Raw genomic sequence first — 14,508 nt, 5'->3', positions numbered from 1 at the left:
GCCTCTTATCTGCCCCATGACCACCCCCCCCGACGATAGTACCATCTCGACTCTCCGGGCCACATTGGCCGCCTCCTAGAAGGATATCTCACTCCCAGCCTCTCTAGCCATCTGGAGACGAATCGGCTGAATGAGTCCATCAATAAACCATCTCACTCTCTCCCTCTCAGTGGGAAGTATAATAAGGGCATGGCGAGCCAAATCTATGAATCTGGTCTCGTACTGGGTGACAGTCATGGATCCCTGCTGAAGGCGCTCGAACTGCCTCCGATAGGCCTCTCGCTGTGTAATAGGGAGAAACTTCTCCAGAAATAGCCGTGTGAACTGCTCCCAGGTCAAGGTTGGTGATCCTGCTGGTCTAGCTAAGCAATAATCCCTCCACCAAGTCTTGGCGGATCCAGACAAGCGAAATGTAGCAAAATCAACCCCATTGGACTCAACAATCCCCATGTTCCGAAGAACCTCGTGACAACTGTCCAGATAATCCTGGGGATCCTCGGTAGATGCACCGCTGAAGGTAGTAGTGAGGCGCTTGGTAAACCTGTCCAATCTCCACAAAGCATCGGCAGATATGGCCGCACCATCGCCGGTCTGAGCTACCACACCCCGCTCAACTGGCTGAGCTGCTGGAGTCTGAAACTGGGGAGCTACCTACTCCGGAGTGCGAGTAGCAGGAGTCTGGGCTCCTCCTCCAGCCTGAGAGACGACTGGTGCTACAGGAAGTAAACCTGCCCTGGTGACACTCTCCATGAGGCCCACTAGACGGACCAGAGCATCCTGAAGAACTGGGGTGGCAATAAACCCCTCTCGGACCTGAGCTGGGCCCACCGGAACTGTTGGAGCCAGAACCTCATCATCAAAGTCAACCTGAGGCTCCGCTGCTGGTGCTGCTGCTCGGGGCTGAGCTCTGCCCCTGCCTCGGCCTCTAGCACGGCCTCGGCCTCGCCCTCTGCCCCTCGTGGGAGCTGCTTCTAGGGGCTCGGGCTGTTGATCGGTAGATGAGGAAGCGCGTGTTCTCGCCATCTGCGGAAGAACAAAGTAGAAATTCAATTAGCGTTGAGAAACCAAACCGCACGACAAGAAAGAACAAATGTGAGATTTTTCCTAACTCTGTAGCCTCTGGGGATAAATACAGACGTCTCCGTACCGATCCCTCAGACTCTACTAAGCTTGTCTGTGAACTGTGAGACCCATGTAACCTAGAGCTCTGATACCAACTTGTCACGACCCGAATTTCCCTCTCTCGGGAGTCGTGATGGCGCCTACTATTGGGAGCTAGGCAAGCCAAAACTTAACTACTTACTTCGTTAACAAATTAGTTCTTTTTAACAAATATAAGCGATAACATGAAATCAACGGAACTTTAAATAATTAAGCAAAAGATAACAATAAAATATCTGGAATCAACGTCTATTACAACTTCTAAAACCTCAAATACCCAAAATCTGGTGTCACAGTGTCACAGACTATCTAAGATTACTACATACAAAGTCTGAAGAATAACAGTACACTGTTTCTGAATAAAAGAGAAGGAAACAGGAAATAGAGATAGAGGGAGACACCAGGGCCTGCGGACGCCTGCAGGTCTACCTTGGTCTCTGGATGGACTGAAGGAAGCCCTCCAACTACTGTCCGAAAGCTGCTTCGGGATCTACACACAGTGCAGAGTGTAGTATCAGCACAACCGACTCCATGTACTGGTAAGTGCCTAGCCTAACCTCGGCGAAGTAGTGACGAGGTTAGGACCAGACTACCAAATAAACCTGTGCAGTTTAAATATATACAGCGGAAAAAGAAATACAGAAATAACAAGTCAATGTGGGAGGGGAAACATGATGTGGGGGAGATAACAGTTCTGAATAGAAAGGCATCAAGTAAAGAAAGGAACAACAAAACTCGAATATCAACAAGGAACAGAAATCAACAGTTTGCACGGCATCACCCTTCGTGCTTTTACTCTCGTCCTCACCAAAACAGTTATCTATCAAAGATGTGCACGTCATCACCCTTCGTGCCTTTACTCTCTTTCCTCACCATGTAATCAATACAATCAACACGAAATGGTACATCGTGCGGCACAGCATCACCCTTCGTGCTTTACACTCTTTCCTCACAATATCAACAATGCACGGCATCACCCTTCGTGCTTTAACACTCTTCCTCACCCAAACAACAATCACAAACAAGGGGCAAGGGAATAAACAAGTTTATATAGAAATCCCGACGAGGGAACAATAATTAAACAATTAAATCCCGGCAAGGGACAACAATTAAATGATTAAATCCCGGCAAGGGAACAACAATTAAATAATTAAATCCCGGTAAGGGAACATTTCAATAACTCTTTCTCTATCTTTCATTTCTACTTTATAACTCACTTTACCACTTGAGCCAATGGTCCAAAGGGTTCAATAATCTCATATACTTTCACAATTCATAATATAACTCGAGCCAATGCTCCAAGATGTTCAAAGGCACAATTCCTTCCACAAACTTTTCACAACAACTAGAAATCATCACCAAGGCATGAAGAATGCAACGAAATCAAGATATTCACAATATAAAGACTCACGGTCATGCTAGACACCAACGTATAGGTACTTGTCACCATGCCTATACGTCGTACACAACGAATACCACATAGCAAATAGGACTCAACTCCTAATCCCTCAAGCTAAGGTTAGACCAAACACTTACCTCAAACTTCCACAGCCAACTCAAGCCTCAAATACTACCTTTCCTTTCAAATTTGGCTCCAACACAATCGAATCTATACATAATCGACTTAATAACATCAATAAATGCTAAACAATCCAATTCCAATGCTCAATTATAGCTATTAATCATTCTTCCCAAAAACCCAAAAATTGACCCCGGGCCCGCTTGGTCAAAACACGAGGTTCGGACCAAAACCCGATCACCCATTCACCCACGAGCCCGAATATATCATTTGTTTTAAAATCCGACCTCAAAACGAGGTCGAATTCCCAAATAATTAAAAAGCTCTAACTTTACCCAATTCCCCAATAAGTAAAGGTTAGTTTTGAAGACTGACAAAGGAACTCAGACATGAACCAGGTCCATCCAGTGGTCCATCCCTCAGGTTCACAAAAACAGGCAAATTCAAGCATGTGGGATGCACGTGAAGGAGATAAGCTTAAATTGGTGTATTTAATATCTCCTGATCGAAAAGGTTGCATAATTGATAAGGAGAAGGACTCCTTAATCAAAGAGAACACAATTCAAGATAGGGAAGGAGTTAGAAGTTGAAATCAACTAGAACTCTTCCACCAAGGAAGAGTTGCATCAGAACTCTAGTTATTTCTTCATCTACTAACTCTATAAATTGCAGGATGTTCTCACATTAAAGTGTTGCACAAAAACGCAGAAGTTAAATGTGAATTGGGAGCAAAATAGCAAGGCTTTTTGCAAGCAGTTCGTGTGTGATTCAAGTGTGCAAACCAGAAGCTACATGAACCAGATTGAAGAACCATATCCAAAGAGAGTTTTATGTGTCTTTCTTTATTTATAGTTCAATTGTAGTAGGTGTTTCATATTGTACCTTTCAGCTTTATCTAGAAGCAATTGTAATAGGTATTTTGAGTATTCAAGTTAGAGTTAACTTGAAGTTGTCGCAACAGTTAGAGGCTGGTTGCTACAACGGGATTAGAGTTAATCCTTAGGTTTACAAAGAGTTTTGTAAATGCAGTTTTGGCTCAGTGATTTTAGTGGAAGTTTGGGAAAATCCTACTGGGTAGTAGGTCGTGGTTTTTTCACCTTTTGAGCCAGGTATTTTCCACGTAAAAATCTCTGTGTTCTTTATTTTTGTATTTATTATTCCGCAAACAAAAGTAGTTAGTATACCTAGAAGAACCAGGTCCTTCCAGAAGCAGTTTAAGCGAAAAATTGGGTACCACACAAATCACCCCCCCCCCCTCTTGTGTGGTATTGACATTTAGAACATCACCGTGCGATCAAATCGCCAAAATAACCTCAATAACAATGAATCAAACCTCAAAATCAAGAATTTTTTTCTCAAACTTTATCAAGTATCAAATTTAGCAATTTAGGTCCGAATCACGTCAAACGATATCCGTTTTTCACCAAATTTTACAAAAACATCTTAAATCATATATAAGACCTGTACCGGGTGCCGGAACCAAAATACGGGCCCGATACCAACACGTTCTAATCAAATTTCATTTAAAATTTCCTTAAACAATTTCAGAAAATAATTTCCTTTAAAAATTTATTTCTCGGGCTTGGGACCTCGGAATTCGATTCCGGGCATACGCCCAAGTCCCATATTTTCCTACGGACCCTCCGGGACTGTCAAATTACGGGTCCGGGTCCGTTTACCCAAAACGTTGACCGAAGTCAAATTAGCCCATTTTATAACCAAATTTTACCATTTTTCACAGATTTTCATATTTAAGCTTTCCGGCTACGCGTCCGGACTGCACACGCAAATCGAGGTGACGCTAAATAAGGTTTTCAAGGCCTCGGAAGCACATAATTAAATTTAAAAACAAGTGATGACCTTTTGGGTCATCACACGGAGAATGGCACGCGGCCCCGAAAAGGTACCGCTGACCGCGAAAAATGCATCGCGGACGCGGGTGAAACTTCAGAGAAGTCTCATTTTGGACTTTTCAAGCCTGCGTCCGTTACCAAATTACGCCTCCGCGAATTGGCCACCGCTGACCGCGAAAAATGGAGCGCTATCAGCGGTCCAACTTCAGAATGTGCCAAATTTTTCCAGCTTTGTCCTGCACTGCATCAAACATTCCTACACACATCTCATAACCAGTTAGTCAAAAAAAATCCTACACTACGAAAAAAATCAAAAAGAAGAAAAACACATGGGTTGCCTCCCAAGAAGCGCCTGATTTAACATCGTGGCACGATGCAGGTTACCATCAATCATTTGAGATGGATCATGCCACCGCGTGGTTGTCATCAAACTTGCCAAGATAGTGCTTCATTCTCTTCCCATTAACTCTGAAGATTTCACCATTTTTGTTTTTCAAATAAGAGCACCAAACGGAGTTACAAGCACCACCTCAAAAGGACCACTCCATTTTGACTTGAGCTTTCCCGGAAACAATCGTAACCAGGAGTTGAATAAGAGAACCAAGTCACTTTCTTTGAATTCCTTGCCACGGACATACTTGTCATGTAAGTACTTCATCTTGTCCTTATATTAGGACGAGCTGGAATATGCATGAAACCGGAACTCATCAAGCTCATTGAGTTGCTCCACCCGGAGATTTGCTGCAATATCCCATTCAAGATTTAACTTTCTCAAAGCCCACATGGCCTTGTGCTCTAACTCAACTGGGAGATGGAAAGCTTTCCCAAATACCAACCGGTACGGAGACATACTAATTGGAGTCTTGTAAGCAGTCCTATAAGCCCACAAAGCATCATCCAGTTTCTTTGACCAGTCAGTCCTATTTGCATTAACCGTCTTTGACAATATGATCTTTATCTCCCTGTTGGAGACCTCAACTTGCCCAATAGCCTGAGGATGGTAAGGGGTTGAAACCTTGTGATTGCCACCATACTTTGCAAGCAAAGTGTCAAATGACTTATTGCAGAAATGAGAACCCGAATCACTGATGATTGCTCTAGGAGTGCCAAACCGAGTAAAGATATTCTTCTTGAGAAAAGCCACCACACTTCGGGCCTCGTTGTTGGGTAAAGCCACAGCCTCAACCCACTTGGAAACATAATCAACGGCCACCAGAATATACGTGTTGCCACATGAACTCACAAAAGGTCCCATGAAGTCAATTCCCCACACATAAAATATGTCAACCTCAAGAATAGTGGTGAGAGGCATTTCATCCTTCTTTGAAATTCCACCAGCTCTTTGACACTCATCACATCTCTTCACAAGCTCACCCGCATCCTTGTCCAGTGAGCACCTTTGAAGCTGTCCTCGCCCCACTAGATGACCACCGTAGGGAGAGGAATGACAAATATCAAGAATACTCATTTGCTCCGCTTCCGGAACATATCTCCGGATCACACCATCATTACAGATTTTGAACAAGTAAGGCTCATCCCAGTAGTAGTCCAAGTTATCCCCTTTAAGCTTCTTCCTTTGGTTAGAAGAGAGCTCACACGGGAGAATGCTGATCACAAGAAAATTGGCAACATCCGCAAACCAAGGCATGCTACTTACAGATACGGAGAGGAGTTGCTCATCAGGAAATGAATCATTAATTCCGAGACCATCACGGGGCCTCCCCTCCTCCTCCAAGAGGGATAAGTGGTCCGCCACTTAGTTTTCACACCCTTTTCGATCAACAATCTCAAGGTCAAACTCTTGAATCAATATAACCCATCTCATCAACCGAGCTTTGGAATCCTTCTTTGTCATCAAGTAGCGGAGTGTTGCATGGTTAGTATGAACTATCACCTTGGCCCCCATGAGGTAGGGCCTAAATTTTTCCATTGCAAACACAATTGCTAGCAACTCTATTTCCGTCACCCGTGTAATTCACTTGAGCATCATTTATTGTTTTGCTTGCATAATACACCGGGTGAAACATCTCGTTTACTCTTTGACCCAAGACTCTCTTACCGCAGCATCACTTGCGTCACACATGAGCTCAAAAGGTAAGCTCCAATTGGGTGCGTTAATAATGGGAGTGGTTGCCAATTTGTACTTGAGAAGTTCAAAAGCTTTCATGCATTCATCATTAAACACGAACTTTGCATCCTTTTCCAATAATTTTCACAAAGGATTCACTACCTTAGAAAAGTCCTTGATGAACCTTCGGTAGAACCTCGCATGCCCAAGAAAACTCCTAAGCCCCTTGACTGAAGTAGGAGGAGGAAGCTTTGAAATCACTTTAATATTCGCCTTATCCACCTCTATAGCGTTCTTTGAGATCTTATGGCCGAGGATAATGCCCTCCTCGACCATAAAGTGGCATTTTTCCCAGTTAGCACAAGATTTGTCTCTCACATCGAGCTAGCACTTTGTCAAGATTCTTCAAACACTCATCAAAGGAGTCACCCACAACACTAAAATCATCCATGAATACTTCCAAGAAGTCCTCCACTATGTCCGTAAAGATAGCCATCATACACCGCTGGAAGGTAGCCGGTGCATTACACAAACCGAATGGCATCCGTGAAAATGCAAAGGTCCTGTACGGGCATGTGAAGGTGGTTTTCTCCTGATCTTCTAGAGAAATAAAAATATGGTTGTAACCTGAGTACCCATCCAGAAAGCAGTAGAAGGCACGCCCAGCAAGTCTATCTAGCATTTGGTCAAGAAAAGCCAATGGAAAATGATCCTTGCGGGTCACTTTATTCAGCTTTTAGTAGTCCATGCACACCCTCCATCCGGTGACAGTCCTGGTGGGAATCAACTCATTTCGCTCGTAGGTGACCACAGTCATACCACCCTTTTTTGGTACACATTGCACTAGTGAAGTCCAAGAACTATCCAAGATAGGGTACACAACCCCTGCATCAAGCCACTTGATCACCTCCTTTTGACAACCTCTTGCATAGCCTCGTTCAACCTTCTTTGATGTTCTACGGAGGGCTTGACATCATCTTCAACTATAATCTTGTGCATGCAGCTTATCCCCCGAATATCAGCTAGAGTCCATCCAATTGCCTTCTTCCGTCTTTGGAGCACCGCCAATGTGGCATCTACCTGCATGTTAGTAAGACAAGAGGAAAGAATAACAGGTAAAGTTGAACTAGGTCCCAAGAATTCATACCTAGGGTGTGAGGGCAAAGGCTTCAACTCCAAAACGGGAGGTTCCTCAATTGAGGGCTTTGTTGGCGGAGTCTTTCTGTTCTCAAGATCCAAAGAGAGCTTACGGGGCTCATAAGAATAAGAGCCCATTCCGTGCAAAGCATTGACACACTCCACCCTACCTTCATCCTCATTCACATCAAGATTCAACAATACCGCTTCTAAAGGATCCTCCACATTGATCATGCCACTAGTATCATCAACTATCACCTCCGTGACAAGATCCACAAAAGAGCACACTTCAGTACTATTCGGCTGCCTCATTGATTTGCACACTTGAAAGACTATTTTTTCGTCACCCACCCGGAAGGTGAGCTCCCCAGCTTCCACATCAACTAATGCCTTCCCAGTTGCTAAGAAAGGTCTTTCCAAAATTATAGGCACCTCATGGTCGACTTCGCAGTCTAATATCACAAAGTTAGCAGGCAAGATAAACTTGTCCACCCGGATAAGAACATCATCAATAATACCAAGCGGCCTCTTCATTGTTCTATCCGCCATTTGCAATCTCATTGAAGTAGCTCTCGGTTGACCAATACCCAAAGTTTTGAACACGGAGTAAGGCATCAAATTTATGCTTGCTCCCAAATCACACAATTCTTTTGCAAAATCCGCACTCCCAATTGTACATGGAATGGTGAAGTGCCGGGATCTTCAAGCTTTGGAGCCATCGAGTGCACAATTTCACTTACTTGATGAGTCATTTGGATGGTCTCACAATTCATAGATCTCTTTTTAGTCACCAAGTCTTTCATAAACTTGGCGTAACCCGGCATTTGCTCAAGAACCTCCACCAAAGGAACATTGATCGACAAGCTTTTCATCATCTCAATAAACTTCTTAAATTGGTTTTCACTCTTTTGCTTCGCAAGTCTTTGTGGGTAAGGTGGAGGAGGCCTTGGCAAGGGAGCCTTAGCCTTTGGTACTATCGTTTTCGGTATGTCTATTACGTGTTCCCTAGACGGGTTCACGTCATTTTGAGTCTCCACCTCATTATCATGAATATCAATTCTCACTTCTGCATTCAAATTTTCTTCACTAACTTCCTCATCAACTATAGGAACATCATCATCTTGCACTTCAACCTCATCACTCACAACTTCCTTTTGCTTGGAGGTATTCACATCACCACCTCGACCGCTTCTTGTGATCACCGTCATTGCATGCCCGGTATTTTTCCCACCCTTCGGGTTTACTACCGTATCACTAGGTAGAGAACCCTTAGGGCGAGTATTCAAAGATTGCGAAATCTGGCCAAGTTGAACCTCCAAGTTTCGGATTGAAGTATTGTGGGATGCCAACTGGCATTAGAGTCGGCGTTCTTTTTCATCATTTTTTCAAACATCATCTCGATCCTCCCCATCTAATTTTTTGACGAGCTAGGACCTTGGGATGGATATAGAGGCGGGTTGCTTGGTTGTTGATACATCGGAGGTCTTTGAAAGCCTTGCCCCTGATTCCCTTGATTGCCATTATTCCAACCCCCTTGGTTGTTCTTTCCTCCCCAGTTGTTGTTGTTGCCACTCCAGTAGCCCGGTTGTTCTGGTTGCCCCAATTCTGATAGTTGTTCCCCAGTTGCCATTTCCTTGTTGGTTTTGATTTCCCCAATTTCCTTAGGATCTACATTGTTGTTGTTGGTTAGGAGCATTGCCCCTTTGTCCTTGATAATTGTTCACGTACTGCACTTCTTCACTTTGCTCATCATACCTATCATCTTGGTTGAAACCACCACTACCTTGCTCATATTGATCTGGACTTCCTTGACTTTGTTGACCTCTTTGTCGCCTCTGTTGACCAACATGTTTACACCCTCCATAGCATTTACTTGTCTTGGTGCTTGAACTTGCTGCAATTGAGCTTTTGCCAACTGGTTCATTGTTGTAGTCAACTCCGTTATTGCTTGACCATGGTCGTGGAGCTCTTTGTGCAGGTGAATGACTGTAGGATCACCCTGTGGCACATTAGCTCGACTCTACCAAGCTGAGGAAGTATCTGCCATCTTATCTAATATCTCACACGCCTCAGCATAAGATGTGTTCATAAAATTTCCCCCTGCTAGCTGGTTCACTACACACTGATTGGTCGTGTTAATGCCACTGTAGAATGTTTGCTGGATCATTGCTTCGGTCATGTCATTGTTCGGATATTCTTTCACCATTGTCCGATACCTTTCCCAGATCTCATGAAGTGGTTCATTAGGTTCCTGTTTGAAGGCCAAGATCTCATCTCTCAAAGTCGCCATATGCCCCGACGAGAAAAACTTAGCTATAAACTTGTCCGCCAACTCATCCCACGTAGTGATGGAATGGTTGGGAAGTCTTTCGAGCCAGTCCAAAGCTTTCCCTCGAAGTGAGAAAGGGAACAATCTCAATCTTAATGCATCCTCTGACACATTAGTCTGCTTGCTTCCCCAACAGGTATCCACAAAGCCTTTAAGATGTTTATATGCATTCTGATGGGGAGCACCGGTGAAGTACCCTCGTTGCTCCAATAAAGTCAACATCACATTTGTAATTTGGAAATTGCCTGCCCGGTTCCGGGGTGGGACAATTGCACTTGCGTAGCCCTCATTTGGAAGCACCCGAGGAACAACTCTGGGAGGAGGCGATGGAGGTTATGGAATGTTGTCATTGGCCTGGCGGCCTCTTTTTTGAGCTTGAGGTACTAGAGGCACCCCATCTTCACCATTATCATCTACCTCCTCCCCCGGGAGAATATTTCCAAGAGGATCATTGTTTACCATTTTGTACCTGAATTGATTACTCACACAAGTTAGTAAAATAGAAGGAAAGAAAAACTAGACACAAAACTAGTCAGATAGCGAGCCAAAATCGTTTAGCTCCCCGGTAACGGCGCCAAAAAGTGATCGGCTCCAACCCTATACCGCTATAGAATGGAAAGAGTGGTCGATGCAGCTTTTACCCGAGGGGTCGGGACCGATTTCCATAGAGAGCTAAGATAGGTTTGGAATTGGGTTCCTATCTAATCTAGCAATGTGCGATGTTCTTGATTGCACTTCCAATCATTCTTTGTTTGGTTACTATTCTACTTTAATACTAATGAAGTAGAAAAATAATCTAAGTATAATATTTTTGTGAGGCCTTTCTTAATTGGTAAAAAGGCACTAGGGAAGTGACTTATACCTAGGTGAGTATCTAACGGGGTCTAAAACTTAGGGCAAATTTGTTATAATTGGGATCATGATATAGCCACTGCATATAACTACTCACTCTATACCTCTCGGTAGTTTGAGTGACTTTGCCCTAATTGGCTTTCTCAAGCCCAATTGGGTGTACAAACAATGCAAGCAAAATTGGCTCAAGTCGGGTATTACTATCTCTAGGTTTAACCCTTTAATTGGGGCTATCAATCTCATGAATGCACCGCAATTCCTTGTTGGCCTGAATTTTCTAGACTTAGTCTCTCTTTCTCAAGAAGAGCCTAAGTCAAAAAGGCACAAATCAGTGTTTGCAACCACCAATTCAACATTTGAAGCATAAATCAAGACAAATATCATTCACCCATAAACAATTTAGCCCTAAAATTGAAGACCCATTAAATACCCACACTAGGGTTGAGCCACAACCCTAGCTAATGGGTTTAGTTACTCATAATCAAAGAAGAAATCAAAGATTTAGATGACATATAACCCATAAAAAGTAATTACAAGAGAAGAATGTAAGATTAATGATTAACCAAGCTCTAAAATTACTCAAAAGAGCAAAAAGTTGTTGTTCACGTGTTCCTCTAACAACAGATAACCTAAAAATCTGAAAAAGAACTATTTATACACAGCTAAATTTTTCGGACAAAATTGCCCCTACGAGGATTCCGCTGATAGCGGAAAATAGGTTGCCTCAGCGCTATGACTACCGCGGCCGCGCAAAAGCAAGCGCGGACAGCGGTTCTTCTCTTCTGAGCTGGTTCTGAACTTGAGTCCGCTGGGAGCGGAAAAACACCCGCCTCAGCGCTCTTTCAACCGCGGCCGCGAAATATGATCGTGGACCGCGCCTTTAAATTTTAAGCTCCCAACTAATATTCTCTGATTCTTCATTCCGCTAAGGGCGACAATTGGACCGCGGCCGCGTCAGATGATACCGCTGTCGCGCAATTTCAACGCGGGCAGCGGTGATTGTTAAGCCCAAAATATGACTCTCTGAACCTTGCCACCGCTGGAAGCGTAGTTAAGACCGCCTCAATGGCGGACCCTCCGCGTCTTTCGCTGTCAGCGCCCTATTGACTCAGCTTTGAACTTGTGCAGGTTTCACTCCTTTTTGAGCTGGTTATGACTTCCTTGTCTCTTTTTGACCAAACATTGCAAACAAGCACAATAAGTCAGCTTTCGGGAATACTTGTTTACACTTTTGATCCAAAACCTAAGCAAAAAGGAGCATAAAATAGGCTAGAATTCCTAGTTATCAGTTATCCTTGAAACGTCGAGGGGGCGGGGTTAAAGTCCATGGATTGAGGAAGTATGGTGGATACCCCTTTGTGTCAAACAAAGCCATATAAGACCTCAATATATACTACATTTCTTATCCCTATAGCGTGTGGTAGTGCTTTTTAAGGTTGAGCTCATTTTGCTCTTAATAATTCTGTAGCCTTACGGTGGTCTATGTGTAGATAGACTTGATGGAATCACCTACGTGAGTGTAAAGGTGCGGTCGTCTTTTATGAAAGACTTGGGATGTCTTTCTAGAGCACTCATGAGAGAACCAAGGTATGCGCATGACCATAAAAATACTTTGTTTCTATCGCGGAGTTTGCATAAAATTAAGGATATAGTATGTGTTGTGGGGGTCTCAACTAATGTTCATTCAGTTCAAGAGTACTTCACTTTGTGAATGTTAGTTGATGCCTCATTTCACTACGCGTCAATTCAAATCGAAAGATATTGACACTTAAGTACATGTTCCTTCTTTTGCCCAGAATTGTTCTTATTCTATTTTTGCATTCGCATTAGTGGGGGATTGTTGGTATTATTAATCTCGATAATGCAAAGCCAGAGATTTCACTGTGGTCCCTTTTCCTTCTTTACTTCTTTGTCTTTTGTGAAAGACAAAGTGTCCCTCATTAGTTATGAAAAGTCATTTCCTTCTCTTTATATTGAATTTCTCTTTGTTGGGCTTGTAAAGAGTTAGTAAAAGGGAGTAGTCTGGCGCACATGAAATATTGGTCCTGAAGGCAAAAACGAGTCGATTTGCCCCCCTACGCGGGAGATATACGTGAGGCCTAATCCAAATCTGGTTTTGCTAAAATTTATTTCTTCATTTTTTGAGATTACCAGAAAAGTGTCCAAATACATGTTTACCAGAATATGTCCAAATTCATTCACTTTTGAATTGAATTTTGTAACGTTTGTAATAGCTATAATTTAATTTGTTGTAACCGCTACTTGAATTCTTATAACTCGTACTTGAATTCTATAACAACTTTTATTTCATAACCCCCAATTTAAATTCTCCTTCTTGTAACAACTCTAGCATCTTATCTATATTAGGAGCTGTTTTTGTGAAGTTTTAAAACATAGAAAAAATACCTTCATCTCTCTTCTTCTTCAACCGAATTTTGGGCAATTGTTTTGTGCAAATTTCAAACTTCCAGCCACGAGTGCACGTGTTTGGAGGTGCTGTGGAATCTTGGGGAGCGACCGGTCTTAATGATTTGCACCAGTCGGGCCGAAATCGCTTTCAAGGCAGGGGCTTGCCACGACACAGTATTGATCGATAAGTTGTTCTTGTTTCTGTTTTTTCCTTGTCAATATTATCTACTCAATTTTCTTACAGGGTACATCTTAAGGAGCTTGAATCTTAGTTTGTGATGATTTGGTGAAGTTTTTTGAGGTGGTTTGAATTGAAAATTCGAAGTAGAAGATGAATATGAAAAAAAATGATATGTGTATCACATTGTGTATCACATATGTATCAAATGTGTATCACATATATGTCCATGTTACTATGTGTGAGATACATGCGTGATACACGTGTCGCAGAAGAATTTTTTGAACTTGATTTTAACTACGAATTGTGATACTAGTTCAGTCCAATCGTCTCCAATCTTCCTCAAATTTTGTATATTGATCAATATGTTTTCAATAAATTTCAACCATGCCTATTGAAAATGATCATTTTTTGCTTAGATTTTTGGAATCGTGTGTGTGTGCGCGCGCGCGCGCACGTATGCGTGTGTGTGTATGTGTATATATATATATATATATATATATATATATATATATATATATATATATATATATATATATATATATTTGCGTGTATTATTGGAAAGAAAGAACCTTATTTATTTGAGTTTTAAATTTTTACGTGTGCTTGGCTAGTTTTGATAAGTTTATAATTATTGGCTAGAGGATGGTAAGTTGGACTTATTTGGGACATTTCTGTAAGATTCCCTAAAAATAACACTACAATCCTGAGATAACTAATCCCGAGATTAGTTATATCGTTTTTTTTTTGTCCCAACCGCTAACTAAGAAAAGTACTACTCCCTCCGGTCCAAAATAAGTGATTTTTTGGATGTTTTCACACAGATTAAGAAATCCACCTTTTAGCATTAATTAGCAATAGAATTGACCATATTAACCTTTACTATCTCACATAAACACTCCTAACACATATTCCAATACTATTTACTCCAAGGACAATGTAGGAAAAAAATAATTAATTTATTCTTGAAATCTGAAAAAATCACTTATTTTGGACCACAAG

The sequence above is a fragment of the Nicotiana attenuata genome, chromosome 1, assembly GCF_001879085.1.
Source record: "Nicotiana attenuata strain UT chromosome 1, NIATTr2, whole genome shotgun sequence".
NCBI lineage: Eukaryota > Viridiplantae > Streptophyta > Magnoliopsida > Solanales > Solanaceae > Nicotiana > Nicotiana attenuata.
Note: the sequence above shows the minus strand (reverse complement) of the source record.